The sequence below is a fragment of the Pomacea canaliculata genome, linkage group LG2, assembly GCF_003073045.1.
Source record: "Pomacea canaliculata isolate SZHN2017 linkage group LG2, ASM307304v1, whole genome shotgun sequence".
Lineage (NCBI taxonomy): Eukaryota > Metazoa > Mollusca > Gastropoda > Architaenioglossa > Ampullariidae > Pomacea > Pomacea canaliculata.
The window spans coordinates 43,804,384-43,817,901 of record NC_037591.1 but is presented as its reverse complement, the minus strand read 5'-3'; the positions used below and the strand labels follow the sequence as shown (position 1 = coordinate 43,817,901).

General features: G+C 49.1%; 1 long non-coding RNA gene across 1 annotated transcript in view; it reads left to right on the top strand.

The window, feature by feature from the left end:
• Window positions 1-12,617, top strand: part of LOC112556509 — a 28,233-nt gene extending 15,616 nt beyond the window's left edge. The window contains exon 3 of the long non-coding RNA XR_003097749.1: window positions 10,933-12,617. This is a non-coding gene — a long non-coding RNA (uncharacterized LOC112556509). The remainder of the gene's footprint in view (window positions 1-10,932) is intronic.
• The last annotated feature ends 901 nt before the right edge of the window (window positions 12,618-13,518 follow it).

The following is a 13,518-nucleotide window of genomic DNA, read 5'->3' as shown; positions in this document are numbered from 1 at the left end:
GTCCCGACCTCTTTCATGGCCGCCGACTAGGATCCACACACTCTCTCTGTCTCTCTCTCTCTGTCTCTCTCTCTCTGTCTGTCTCTCTCTCTGTGCCTGATTGCATCTGAAGACAGACGTAGAGCGGGGGACTGGGAGGCGCCGTAGTGTGACAGCCGGGGACAGGCTGTGATGGCGGCAACAGAAGTGAGTCAACGCCCGTGTACAGCAGCTACAGAGCGCGTGTTCCGTGTCACCTGTCAGTTTATCCGTCAGTTTATCTGTCAGTTTACCTGTCAGTTTATCTGCCAAGGCACATTGTATGCAGTACATGTTTAGGTCACGAGTTCCACAAAACTGTGACACTGTACTGTGGATGTACGTGATGTATGTGACGTATGTGTACTGTCACAACAGTCAGTCGCACTATGACGTACATCGCGCTAAGTATACTTCAGCTACACGTGACCACCAGCATGCAACATACCGCAACTCTCATCAGTTCTGACTTGTAGCCATGAAGACCACGAAGCCTCGTTTTACAAAACCGGAAAAGCCTTGCGTGAGAAAAAAATAATGCTCTGTACAAATGCTCTCGCTGAATGACCGAGTTAGCGTGGATCACAGGCGGGGCTAAACTGTACATCTGTGACTAGAGGGCGGCGCTAAACTGTACATCTGTGACTAGAGGGCGGGGCTAAACTGTACATCTGCGACTAGAGGGCGGGGCTAAACTGTACATCTGTAACCAGAGGGCGGGGCTAAACTGTACATCTGTAACCAGAGATGAACAACACCGCGTTCCTGTCTTCCTGTCTGCAGCTGGCCCCTGAACGTGTTAGAATACCTGACGTTCCTGGCGCTATTTTCAGACGCCCCTGGGAGCGTCAGTCTGTTCACACGCAGGCTGTGGGAGCTTCAAACTCTCAACACCTGCAAGCCTTTCATCGTTGTGGCCATCAGCTGACGACGGAACCTACGGGGGATGAAACCAAGACAGCCCTGGGCACGAGCCGAGAGTCGAAACAGTGAACACCAGGCCTGATACATTGACATGACACCGAACATCAATGACACAATGATAATATGCTCAACATCAGGCTGGCACAGTGACACTGTAATACATCACGGCTGACAATGGCATGACATGTAGCACACAGGCTGAAACAACAACCGTGTACTAGATATTAGGGCTGACACGGTGACATGATACTGACAATCAGGCTGACACGATGACATGATACTGACAATCAGGCTGACGCAGTGACATGATACTGACAATCAGGCTGACACGATGACATGATACTGACAATCAGGCTGACACAGTGACATGATACTGACAATCAGGCTGACACGATGACATGATACTGACAATCAGGCTGACACAGTGACATGATACTGACAATCAGGCTGACACGATGACATGATACTGACTCCACCCACGAGAAGCTCGTCTGTAGCACGAAGCAACATAAGACGCGCAGACTGTCTTCTAGAAGGGTTTTGACCCTCATTTGCATATCACGTGATACGCACCGTCAACTAGCCTTATAAACGAGCTTTTTGTATTTTGTTGATGGCCGCCAGTCTGCAAGAACTATTTCGGTGTAGACGGGACACAAGAGATGTGTGATGTAACTCGCTAGGCAACTCACTGAAGACCGTCAGGTGTGGGCCCTCCCATGACAGGCACCGGGGCTTTGATGGCGACATGTCCCCGACAGGATAATTAGTCCACAGCTACTTGTAGTCTACGTGTACTTACTTCGATGTGAAGTGTACAGGAAGGCACAGCGCCATTGTTTACTGCGCACGCGCTGCAATCACCTTCCCACCTGTCCTACGGGCCAACAGGTAGGATAGACAGATAAAGAAGCTGGCTAGACAGGATTAGCAAAGGTGTAGCTAGGATAGACAGGTAGGCTTTGAGTAGGACGCGCGACGTGAGTGGAGACGAGTAGAGGAGTGAGGTGGTGTAGATGTCACTTGTCCAGCAACTGTTTCCTGGCATCAAGTCTCTAGCAACCTGTTGCAGCAGCTGGCCGCGGGCCCCTCCCGGTCTACGACTGCCGCCACCGCTGCCTCCCGCGCGGCGATGTAAACATCACGGACCCCGCCTCCCACACGGCTGTCAAAGCTCGGGACCCTGCATCTTCCTCCCGGAGCTGGAGCTGCGTGCCCCCATCGCAATCTGCCTGTCAGACGCGGGTAGAATTCCCACAATGAAAACTCCGGGTGGTCTGCAGCCCATTGTTTATGCGGGTGGTGAGGTGTTTTTAGTGCTGCACCCGTTTTAGCCGCCAGGTTGTCAAAATAGTCGGCGCTTCCAGTCTTCTGTCGTTCGGGGAAAGCTTTTTGCTTCCCTGCTCCTCGTTGCTGCGGATGATGGCTGACAAGATCCGCAACTCGGCATCTGCAGGGGTGAGCACTCGCCACCCCTTATGACGTCAGCACGATAACGGCTCGTGAGAGGCAGTCCCACCCTCCCCTCCACCCCTGGGTCCCTCCTACACCATCAACGTGCAACACTAAGCTGGCGAGAAAATATTTCACCTGACAGCACCACGCGCTCACACCGCACACCTGCAACTGTGGGCTGGAGTAGGGGACCGTGCTAACATTAGTGCTAACGTTAGTGCTAACATTAGTGCTAACACGGCTAAATGTTTATATTACACCATACTGACACCTGACAGTGCTAACATTAGTGCTAGCGTTAGTGCTGAACACTGCTAAATGCCGATATTACATCATATTACATCATACCAGGAGGTGACTTCAAATACCGATTCCATGAAATATGCACCTCACTCACATTTCACCCTGTATCGTGTATCCTGTACAATAATCCCCTGTAGCCTTATAGTGTATCCTGTACAATAATCCCCTGTAGCCTTATAGTGTATCCTGTACAATAGTCCCCTGTAGCATGTAGCCTGTACAATAATCCCCTGTAGCCTTATAGTGTATTCTGTGCAATAATCCCCTGTAGCCTTATAGTGTATCCTGTGCAATAATCCCCTGTAGCCTTATAGTGTAGTCCTGTACACTAATCCCTGTAGCCTTATAGTGTATCCTGTACAATAATCCCCTGTAGCGTGTAGCCTGTATCCTGTACAATAGCCCTTGTAGCCACAGTACGTATCTCAGACAGGAGACAGCAGGCCAGACAGCGGGCCAGACAGGACCCCATCTACTGTCACAGCTGCACTGTAGCAGCCTCATTGTGGGGAACAAGCCGGCAGTTCAGCCTCCGCCTGCTAGAGGGCGCTGTTATCTGGCAGATAGCCTCGCCTGGCAGTTGACGCCCCTGGGTATAAACAGAGCCCCGCTAGGGGACACTGGAGGTCTGTGATCCCACTCTGGGGCCCAGTGGTGTAGCCGGGGAATTCTCTCCCCTACACAGGTAACTCAAGCGGCTCATGCACGGAGAGGTGGGGGGGGGGCGAGAAGATAGGGGCAGACAAACCTGCTGGAGCCCAGCTGCCAGATAACTGTGTCTGGAGCAAGAACATAACCCAGGGATAAAGGTGGTGGTAGTGGCGAAGATGGTGGGGGCGGTAGGAGTAGGAGTTGTCTCAGCTTGGTCAGTCCACGAACTTGTATGACTGGACTGCTGGCAGACGATTTTGTTCCGGTTAACTACTAAAACGAGGCAGGAGTGTACAAAGCTTCCGGTTTAGTCACATTCATTGCTTAGGCTCGCCGAGACTCACAGCGGGGAACGTGGCAAGAGGCGAAGCGTTGGTCTCGGCAGACAGACGGCCGTCCACCTACACACGTCCGCGGTCAGTCTGTCTCCAGCAGCCACCAGGCTTACTTTGGTTTGCCGGACACTGTACCCCGGGGGTTGATGGTGTACTACATACAGCTTGTACAGTGCAACCTCGGCTAACGGCCACAATCCGTTCTGGAAAGTTGAAATAAGAAGTAACAGATTGAAATGGCTGCCAGCCCCTGTTCACTCGCTCATGTATGAACGTCACAGGCTATATATAGCAACACTTGTCTTCTTTTGCTTCTGCAAGTCTTCCTCCACTGTCAGCGCCATGTCATCAATGAACGACTCACTGATGCTAACACCTTCTGTTTCTCGTTTATATACGCAAGCAACAACTTTTCTATCCTTCCATTATTTCAGGCCTGCGCTGTGTTCAGTACTCCAGTACTCACTCCTTCGACACATTGGCTTCTTGAGTCGAGACTGTCGACCTCGACATGACGCACTTGGCGGCGATGTCCGACACGCGCATGCCTGCTTTCAGACTTTGAAATCATTTCCGCTTTCAGTTCAGTTGTTGGCCGCTTCCTGTCGTCACCTCGCTACTGTCGCTCGTAATCTTGCGTGGAGCCATGACTGAGGGGAGGGGAGGATGTGTTGTTACAACAGAAGCACGACAATCACTAAGTACAAGGATGCGCACAAAGATAACAAAACCGATCGGAACTGTGTCTCCAGCACGTGATGCTCGGTCTGACATGCTGTCGGTCACGTGTGGCTGACGTGGCTGCTCGGTATCCGGCGCAAATGCTGAACGAAATTATTGGTTGTTTGTTTGCTATCGGAGGCGTTGGTTAGCCGAGGTTCCAGTGTATTTCACACATGAGGCCTGCTTCACCCCGCTATTTCCAGTCTGTGCGAGATACCCGTATTTTCTCCCCATGCCCAGTGCCCCGGGGCACCCTGCCCGCTCAGTCTTGCATGACAGACTTTGTCTGACGCTCATCCCGTCAGACCTGGAAACATGGCGCCCAGGGCCTGATGATCACGTGTCACGCACAGGACTCGCGCAGGTCGCGCGGATGTAGAGAAGAACATCGAGTGCTGCTATTTTCATGCCGTGACAGAGAATCATGGGAAGGTGCACCGAGACCACGGCCTCCTTGCGCCAGGAATCGGTCAACGATCTGTGTCCGAGCCCTATCACCAGTCCTTAGGACGGTTTCCTCCTTTCTCTGGGTTTTTGTGATGTAGCCCCATTAGCCTCCATTGCTGGTCGTGTGCAACACTTTGGTTGGAAGGGTTTAGAGCGCGAGCTGCGCCATGTCTTCCTACACTTTACCTGACAGGACGGGTAGGTCTTGATGACAGCCAAGGCGTTTGTACTGAGTGTTGGTTGGTGTCCAAACACTCACTAAGTCTGTGGGTCATTAAGGTCACAGGGTTTCTGACAGTCTGTCCAAATGCCTTCACCGGGGTCAGAAGTCACCACAGCTTTATTTCAGAACTTCTCTCACCCCATGAGGTGGCTGCTGACATTCCAGTGGAGTTTTGCTCCATCACCATGGGTACCGGCGCTCAGGTATCCCCCCGCGACCCATGGCTGTCTGAACTTTTCCTGAAATAACTGGAATCAATGGAACACCAGACAAGACGTCTGCGACTGCCTGCATCGTCTTCTGTGTACTGTCCTGACTGACCACTCCATGTTTGTTGTTGATATTGTCTTGTTGTCCTCTGTTAGTGTGGTACACTGTTGTTGTCTTATTTGTTTACTTTTAGTTTGTATTGTCTCACTGTCTGAACGTGTGTTATTACTGTTACTGTAATTGTTATTGATGTCTGTTGCTGCTGCGCGAGCTGTGCTTCAACGCACTGAGGCTGCTGCTGCTGCACACACACACACACACAGCGCCCTCTGTGTATCAAATAACCATAACTCTGGCTGGCACCACCTTCTGTCCGTCTTCTACCTGCACTGGAAGTGCTGACCAGTGTGTCTCACCTTTGTTGTCGGGTAACTACCCATCGTCTGTGTGTGTACCTGAAGTTGTTAGTCGGGTACTTGACATTGTACTCGTCTAATGCCGCCTGAAAGCCGCGCAGCCTCGTGACTGGAGACATGATGTTGGTTAGCTGAATGGAGACATGAAGTTGTTAGTCTGGAGACATGATGATGTTAGTCTGGAGACATGATGATGTTAGTCCTGAGACATGATGATGTTAGTCTGGAGACATGATGATGTTAGTCTGGAGACATGATGTTGCTAGTCCGGAGACATGATGATGTTAGTCTGGAGACATGATGTTGCTAGTCCGGAGACATGATGATGTTAGTCCGCTGAATGGAGACATGATGTCGCTTCCTAACGCCCTCGTTCAGAGGGTTAGACGCCGAGCAGGAAGGACACGGTGTCCAGTCTATGTTCAGCTAATAAACGAGAGCAGGAGGATTGCACGAGACGATGCGAGAATTGTGGGAAGACAAGAGGCGATGCAGTCACCAGCACAGAGCCACAGGTTTATCAAAGGGAAGAAGTGCAGGTGCTCTCTGTTATCGGCCTAACGACGGCCAGGTGTTGCACCTGTCAAAGTGCAGGACGCCAGGTGTGCTACCTATCAGCACAGACAGGCTCAGGTGTGGCACCTGCGTCATTGAAACACCAACGCCCGGTGGATGACTAACACTGACTTGCCACCTTCACATTTCACTGTCTTAATCACATCTTTTCATTCTACATCACGATCTCGTCTTGAACAGTAGGCCACGTCCATGAATAACAATTATCTGCTGTTAGTTACAGGTGTTACAGGTGTTACAGGTGTTGCCGTCATGTAACATTAGGTGTGGACAAACCTGTCGGTGTTTATGTGGCCTGTTAATCAGCCTTTAGTATGCTGTCACGTTGAGGTTTACTGTGCACTGCATGTTTATCAGCATTTACATGCCATGTTCTTGTTTATCTTGCACTGCATGTTTATCGCCAGGTTTACAGGTCATCACGCCGATGTTTATCTTGCACTGCATGTCTATCAGCAGGTGTACGTGGCGTTGACAAGAACTTCAAACCTTCCCAGGCTCAAGTCACGGTCACCAACTCTACTGACCTTGACCGTGACCCTGATCTTGACCTTCCGCACTGACTGCTGATCGGCTTTTGGTGAGACGACCTTTGACCTTGCGCCTCGTGTCACTGCACTAACTCGCCATGACGCAATGTGTAGAGCTGCTAGTGACGTCATCGTAGTGCCGCGACACGTGCTCTGCTTGTAGTCAGCTGACCGCGTAGCTACGTGGGCCTGAGGGCCCTGAGGGCCACACCTGTCTGAACCACGGGGCCTTCGTGTTTGCTCCATAGTTTAGTTTATTTACTCGCTGACGGAACCTCGTGAACTCAGCGTCTGGAGCCTCCATTGATTTGCCATCACTCGGCTGTCATCGTTAGGAGGACATTTTGTCATTGCTGTCATTGCTGTCATTGCTGTCATTGCTGTCATTGCTGTCATGTTTGTCAGAGGACATCAGTTGCGTCACTTTCAAAGCAAGAGGTCAGCACACGGCCTCGCTTGACTGCACTGTGCTGTAGCATGGAGTCTGTGGTCTTGATCCTGTGATGGTGTCATGGCGGTACTAACGCCTTGTCTCACCTGTTGCTGTGTCCAGACGATGTACAGACTCCGTGGTTGTGGCGGTTAGTGTGCACAAGGTATTGAGTCTATGGAGAAAGTTCTCCTCACCACCCATCAGAAACGGGTACCTCAGTCATCAGAAACGGGTACATCAATCATCTGGAAAGGTAAAGTAGCGGAAGGAGCCGGTTGTTGCTAGACACGCTGAACCACTTACGGTCACTGCTCTGTCTAAGGCAATCTCTGTCTAATAGCATCCCAACTGTGGCTTCTCTTCTTGTGTAGACTGGTTTACCTCTATGTACCTCACCGTTATCATTGTACGCTGGCTTCAGTTCTGTGTGCTTTCTGTCACATTTACAGCTTTGCATTCAGGTCTTACTGTCAGGTCTTACTGTCAGGTCCTCCTGTCAGGTGTTACTGTCAGGTCCTCCTGTCAGGTCTTAGTGTCTCTAGTACCTGTCACTGTCACAAGGTTGTTACATTATTTGTCAGCTCAGCTCGTGTCTCTTGTCACTATTCCAGTGAAGTCCACTTCAAATCGTGTTTGAGCTTCAAAGCTTGTGCTTGACACTGATTTCCACTCACTCTAAACATTGTCTCACAGCAGACGTAGTCTCCACCACTTACCTGCTTTGTCTTAGTCACCCCTGACGTCACATGTAACGTTGGTGACGTCATGAAACACCTGTGAACGTTGTACCTGTGTACAGCTCCCTTTCAATAATATTCATCCAGTTCTGTTTGCATCAGACACTGAATCCTCTTGTATGTTAAAGTTGTATTCTGAACTCAAATGTCTAAACTGTATTTTATATTCTGACATAAGACAGTGTAGCGTGTAGTGTGTAGCGTGTAGCGTGTAGTGTGTAGCGTGTAGTGTGTAACGTGTAGTGTGTAGTGTGTAGTGTGTATGTAGTCGTGTAGTCTGTAGTGTGTAGTCTGTGGTCTGTAGTGTGTAACGTGTAGTGTGTAGCGTGTAGTGTGTAGTGTGTAACGTGTAGTGTGTAGTCTGTAGTCTGTAGTGTGTAACGTGTAGTCTGTAGCGTGTAGTGTGTAGCGTGTAGCGTGTAGTGTGTAGTGTAGTGTGTAGTAGTCTGTAGTGTGTAGTGTGCAGTCTGTAGTGTGTAGTGTGTAGTGTGTAGTGTGCAGTCTGTAGTGTGTAGTCTGTAGTCTGTAGTCTGCAGTCTAGTTCAGTCCATAGTCTGAAATATTAACCAAAGTTGTTTCAAAGCTTGCTCAGACCACAAACACCATTTTTCAAGATTTCTGTTTCACCTTAATGTTAGTCTAGAGATGTCTTCACTCACTTGCTGTCCTTGTGCTGCTTCCGTAGTGCACACTGGCCCCTGTCTGCTGTTTGTTTGTTTGTTTGTTTGTTTGTTTGTTTGTTTTATGCTAGTCACTTGTTGTGCTTCAGTCTCTAGAATCTCTCTAGTCACTGTTTTCTCAAAAGCTGTTGAAGTGTTAGACATCTTGTTATCGTCGTCGGCGTCGTCTGACGAGAAGAATCCCAATGACAGTCTCACGCAGTCGCACTTCAATCAAACTCTGCTTTGTGAGTGACTAATTATCACTGAGGACGAACATGTAGTCGCCTGTATCTGAGTGAACAACCACCTACTATTTCACAACATTCACACTTTCAATCTTCAGTATCGACATTGGTGTCCACAGGTCACGTGTGTGTCCAGGTAACAACATTGATAGGGCAAACAATTATTTAAATAGCCAGGTGACCGTTGTCAAAATTGCCTCACCTGAGGACTTGGTAAATGAAGGGTGAACCATGTTTATGTTCATGAGAATTCACATATTAACGATATCCCCAAATGCAGCAAGTGCTCAGTTGTCTCAGGTGATTTCACTTTTGCTTTTTGATGTTATTTCTCGTTCTCTGTTTACAATGTGTACAGTCGGCGGCGATAGCTTGATAGTCGTTCATCAGCTCACAGCCATGTTCACAACACTTTGTTTACTGTTCTCTGGCATTGTTTGCTGACTGTTTGGGTTTGTTTCTTTCAATCATTCCCATCCCCTTTCGTCTTTCATTTTCTGCACTACCCTCCTCCTCCTCCACTCCCCGATTTTTTTCTTCATTTCTGATTGTTTTTAATTGTGTTTTTTTTTTTCTCTTCGGTTCTCATTCTTCTCTATCTCTCTCTCTCCCTCTGTACACTTTACACATCTTTGCTCTCGTTACACACACACAAACACATACCACACACATACACAACACACACATACACAACACACACACTACACACACTCACAAACACACACACCTATCACAAACACACACACACACCTATCACACACACTCACTCCGCCTGGCTCCTGACGAGACAAATTACAGCTACCCACACACACACACAAACATATCACACATATACACACACACAAACCCCCCACACACACTCACACCTATCACACATACACATACACACATATCACACACACACACACACACTATCACACACACACAACCCTCACACACACACACCTATCACACACACACACCGCCTGGCTCCGACTTGAGACAAATTACCGCCACACACACACCACACACACATACACAACACACACACACACACCTATCACACACACACACCGCCTGGCTCCGACTTGAGACAAATTACCGCCCCACTGAAGCTTGTTTTCGCTGGCCTGTGGCTTCTAAAGGTTTTGTGGTGAGAGAAATGTGACATTCACTGGATATTGACTTCATCACAAATTAATCTGTGCCTCGTGCATCACCAACACAGAGCTCGAGCCCCGCAATCAGGAAACACTTAGAACGGGAGGAAAGGGGAGTTAGGAAGGGAGGCAAAGGGAGTTAACGACAAGCCCACTGCTGCGTGCTCGCCCTTTGTTGCTGATGCCAGACTAATATTGTCTGCGCCTGCAGAGAATCCGGCCCCAATTATTTATTATATTTTTATCCTCTAGTCACCACTCTGCGCACATTCACTTTTGGGTTTTTGGCCATCCCTTCCTTTCTTCCCTGATCTCCATTATATGTGGCTTTTGCTTTGTTTGCTTTTATTTGTCCAAATCTTCGGCAAAGTGCCTGTTGTCCTCCTGACTGATGTGTCAAGGTTTTGTGACAAGCATCATTGCGAAAGACAGGATGTGTAAAGGCCAAGCCTCAACAGCAAACTTGACACCACAGACCCTTCTCAGCAGAACTTTCATTCTAACCACCTCAGCAGTTTCAAAGTGATCATCGCAGTCATGACAACCACCACAAGTTACATTTATAAGATGAATACCTCTAGAGTAGAGTTGTGAATGCTTTATTACAAGCCAGCAGTGCTTGACCACAAACTCTCTAACTGCTGTCTGTGATGTCCAGTGTTTAGTGCCGGGGATTCTTTTGTAACAGAGCAAACAATAACATGTCTTTAAAATGTAGAAGCAATCATCACTATATTAGCTCCTTAACTTCACTCTGGTTGCATTCGGACAAAAGGATGGTCTTATTTATATTACTTGAACAATGAGAGACAGGCGGGCAGAGAGTTGTGGGGAGGGAGAGAGTTTGTATGTGGTTGACAGTCGGCATCCTCCTCCCATGTCGTCTTCCTTGTCCTTTGTTGCAGTTCGAAAGGCCAGTGAGAAGATGAGACACGACCTTGCCAGTCGGCGAGATCGTCTCAACAAAAACCTGACGCAGTTCACACACCAGACCCCCTTGTGAAGTCACCTTGTGAAGTCACCTGCTGACACCAGGATCACGTGACACGTGAGACGTCACCGTTGTTTCACCGTTAGCACGTCACACAGCTGGCCAGTCCCCACACACTACACACCAGACCCACCCTCTAGTCACACCATTAGTGTGTGTTACATTCCTGTTTGTGTTACTGTCACACGCGGGTACTCTCCTCGTCAAGCGCCATCTACCGGCCTCCCTCCACCTTCAGCAGAACTGTGTGTTCACTCGTAAAGACAGAAGTCAATGTCTGCTGATTTGAAATAATCGAAAGCAATCGAGGAGTAAGTTGCAAACGAGCGGGTGTATTTTAATTAGCACTTTGTGGACTTTTTGAGACTAAAAACTCTGGCACTCGTGACCTGCTCATTCTCTCGCTCGCCATGCCTTCACCCATCTCTCCTCCCTCTGTCCCTCAACCTCTCCATGAAGAGTTTCCTCCTCTCCCTTTACCATCCTCGTGCCAGACTTCACCTGATCCCTGTCACCTGGCAGCAAAACACATCGTGATGTCATTGTGAGGTCGCGAGGTCATCTGGAAGCAGCAGTTTGTAGAGAAAAGCGTTTCAAGTGAAACTCGCCATCAACCTGTTGATGACATGACAGTCTTTGTGTGTCTAGCAGTTGGATCACCTGACCAGGTGTGACGGCACGCGCTTGACGTCATCACTGGCACTGGAAGGAGAGTCGACTGAAGTCGTCGGTGAGTGCCAGGTAGGAGGTCGCAGATGCACGCTGATGCAGGAGCCGGGAAATTCGTGTTCCTCCGATTAGAAGGTGGCTGATAAAGACACAGGTATAGGTAGGGGACTGGTCAAGGTGAGTCAGTTTTACCTGGCAGAGGTTCAAAAGAGTACCGCGGGCTTGTGCCCACCTTTGGTGAGTGTGAGTCGTGTAAGTAGAAAGCGCTGGCGTGCGCGCTGCATGATGGGATATTTCTGTGCAGCACCTGCGCGATCACATTTCATGCACACGGCGCGAGTGGCAGACATTATGAGATATTCATGTGCAGCAAGTATATACAAGGCGGCAAATACTTAGCCTGCACGTGTGTCCCTCCTTTCCTAACGGCCCTCCGTACTTCCAGAGATCGTGAAGTCTAGTCAGTCTAGTCAGTCTAGTCCCTCTAGTGAGTCATTCGTGTTATACTGGCTTTGTGTATGTCACTCGAGTACTTCTGTGGAGTGGTTCACTGGACGAACATACGGGGCCATATCCGTACATTGCACGCCCTCTGTGAACACACCCTGTCACGCTTGAAGTTTACTGTTGAACTTGTGAACCTACGACACCCACGCACCCCTAATACCCGCTTGCTATCTGAGTATCTCCACACTCTGTCCTAGGATTCGGGTAGCCACGCTCTTTTCTGAATGATTTGTCAAGTGCAGCCAAATACTTTCGCCTTTAAATCCCCTCGACTGCAAAACTGGCGGCTTGGCTCGGGTGGATCAGTGGTCAGAGTTCGTCGTTAGCACTCGTGAAGTGATCACGTGTCTCATTAGTGCTCGGGTACTTTGCTGCTCTTTCCAGAGTTCATTCTCGACTCACGGACAGTCGGTCTCAGCACAGTGACAATAAGGTGACCAGACGTTTCGGGGGTGAAAGCGGGACATGTGCCGATGATGGTGTCGTCACCGTCAAAAAACGCCGAAAAAAGTGATTTTTAAAGACAACCGGGACATTTGATGGACTTGCTAGAAAGCCAGAAAGCGGGACATTGGGCGTTCCGCCCGATGAGCAGGCGGGACACGAGGTCAAAAGCGGGACTGTCCCGCCAAATGCGGGACGTCTGGTCACCTTAGTGACAAGGGACTGTATAGTGACGTTGTTAGTGATGACGAGGTTTGTATAGTGACGTTGTTAGTGATGACAAAGTTTGTATAGTGACGTTGTTAGTGATGACGAGGTTTGTATAGTGACGTTGTTAGTGATGACAAAGTTTTATGGTGACGTTGTTAGTGATGACGAGGTTGTATAGTGACGTTGTTAGTGATGACAAAGTTTTATGGTGACATCGGTGGTGACAGAGTTTGTATGGGACGTTGGTGATGACAAAGTTGTATAGTGACGGTGTTAGTGATGACGAGGTTTGTATGGTGACGTGGTTAGTGATGACAAAGTTTGAATGAAGTTGGTGATGTCAGAGTTTGTATATTGATGGTTTTTATGGTGATGTGGGTGATGTATGGGGACATCGGTGGTGACAGGGTTTGTATGGTGACGTAGGTGATGAGCTGTGTGGTGACGCTGTTGGGGAAGACAAGAACTGTGAGGTGACATTGGTGATGTTTCTATGGTGACGTTGGTGATGACAACAGCTGTATGGCGACGTTAATGAAGACAGGAGCTGTGTGTGTTGTTGATGACGACACGGACTGTCTGGTGTTAATCCCATAGCGTGATGATCCCACAGCCTGCAGTCCACCGGTCTGGGACTGAGAGATGTGCTGTCTGTGGACTCAGCTTTGCG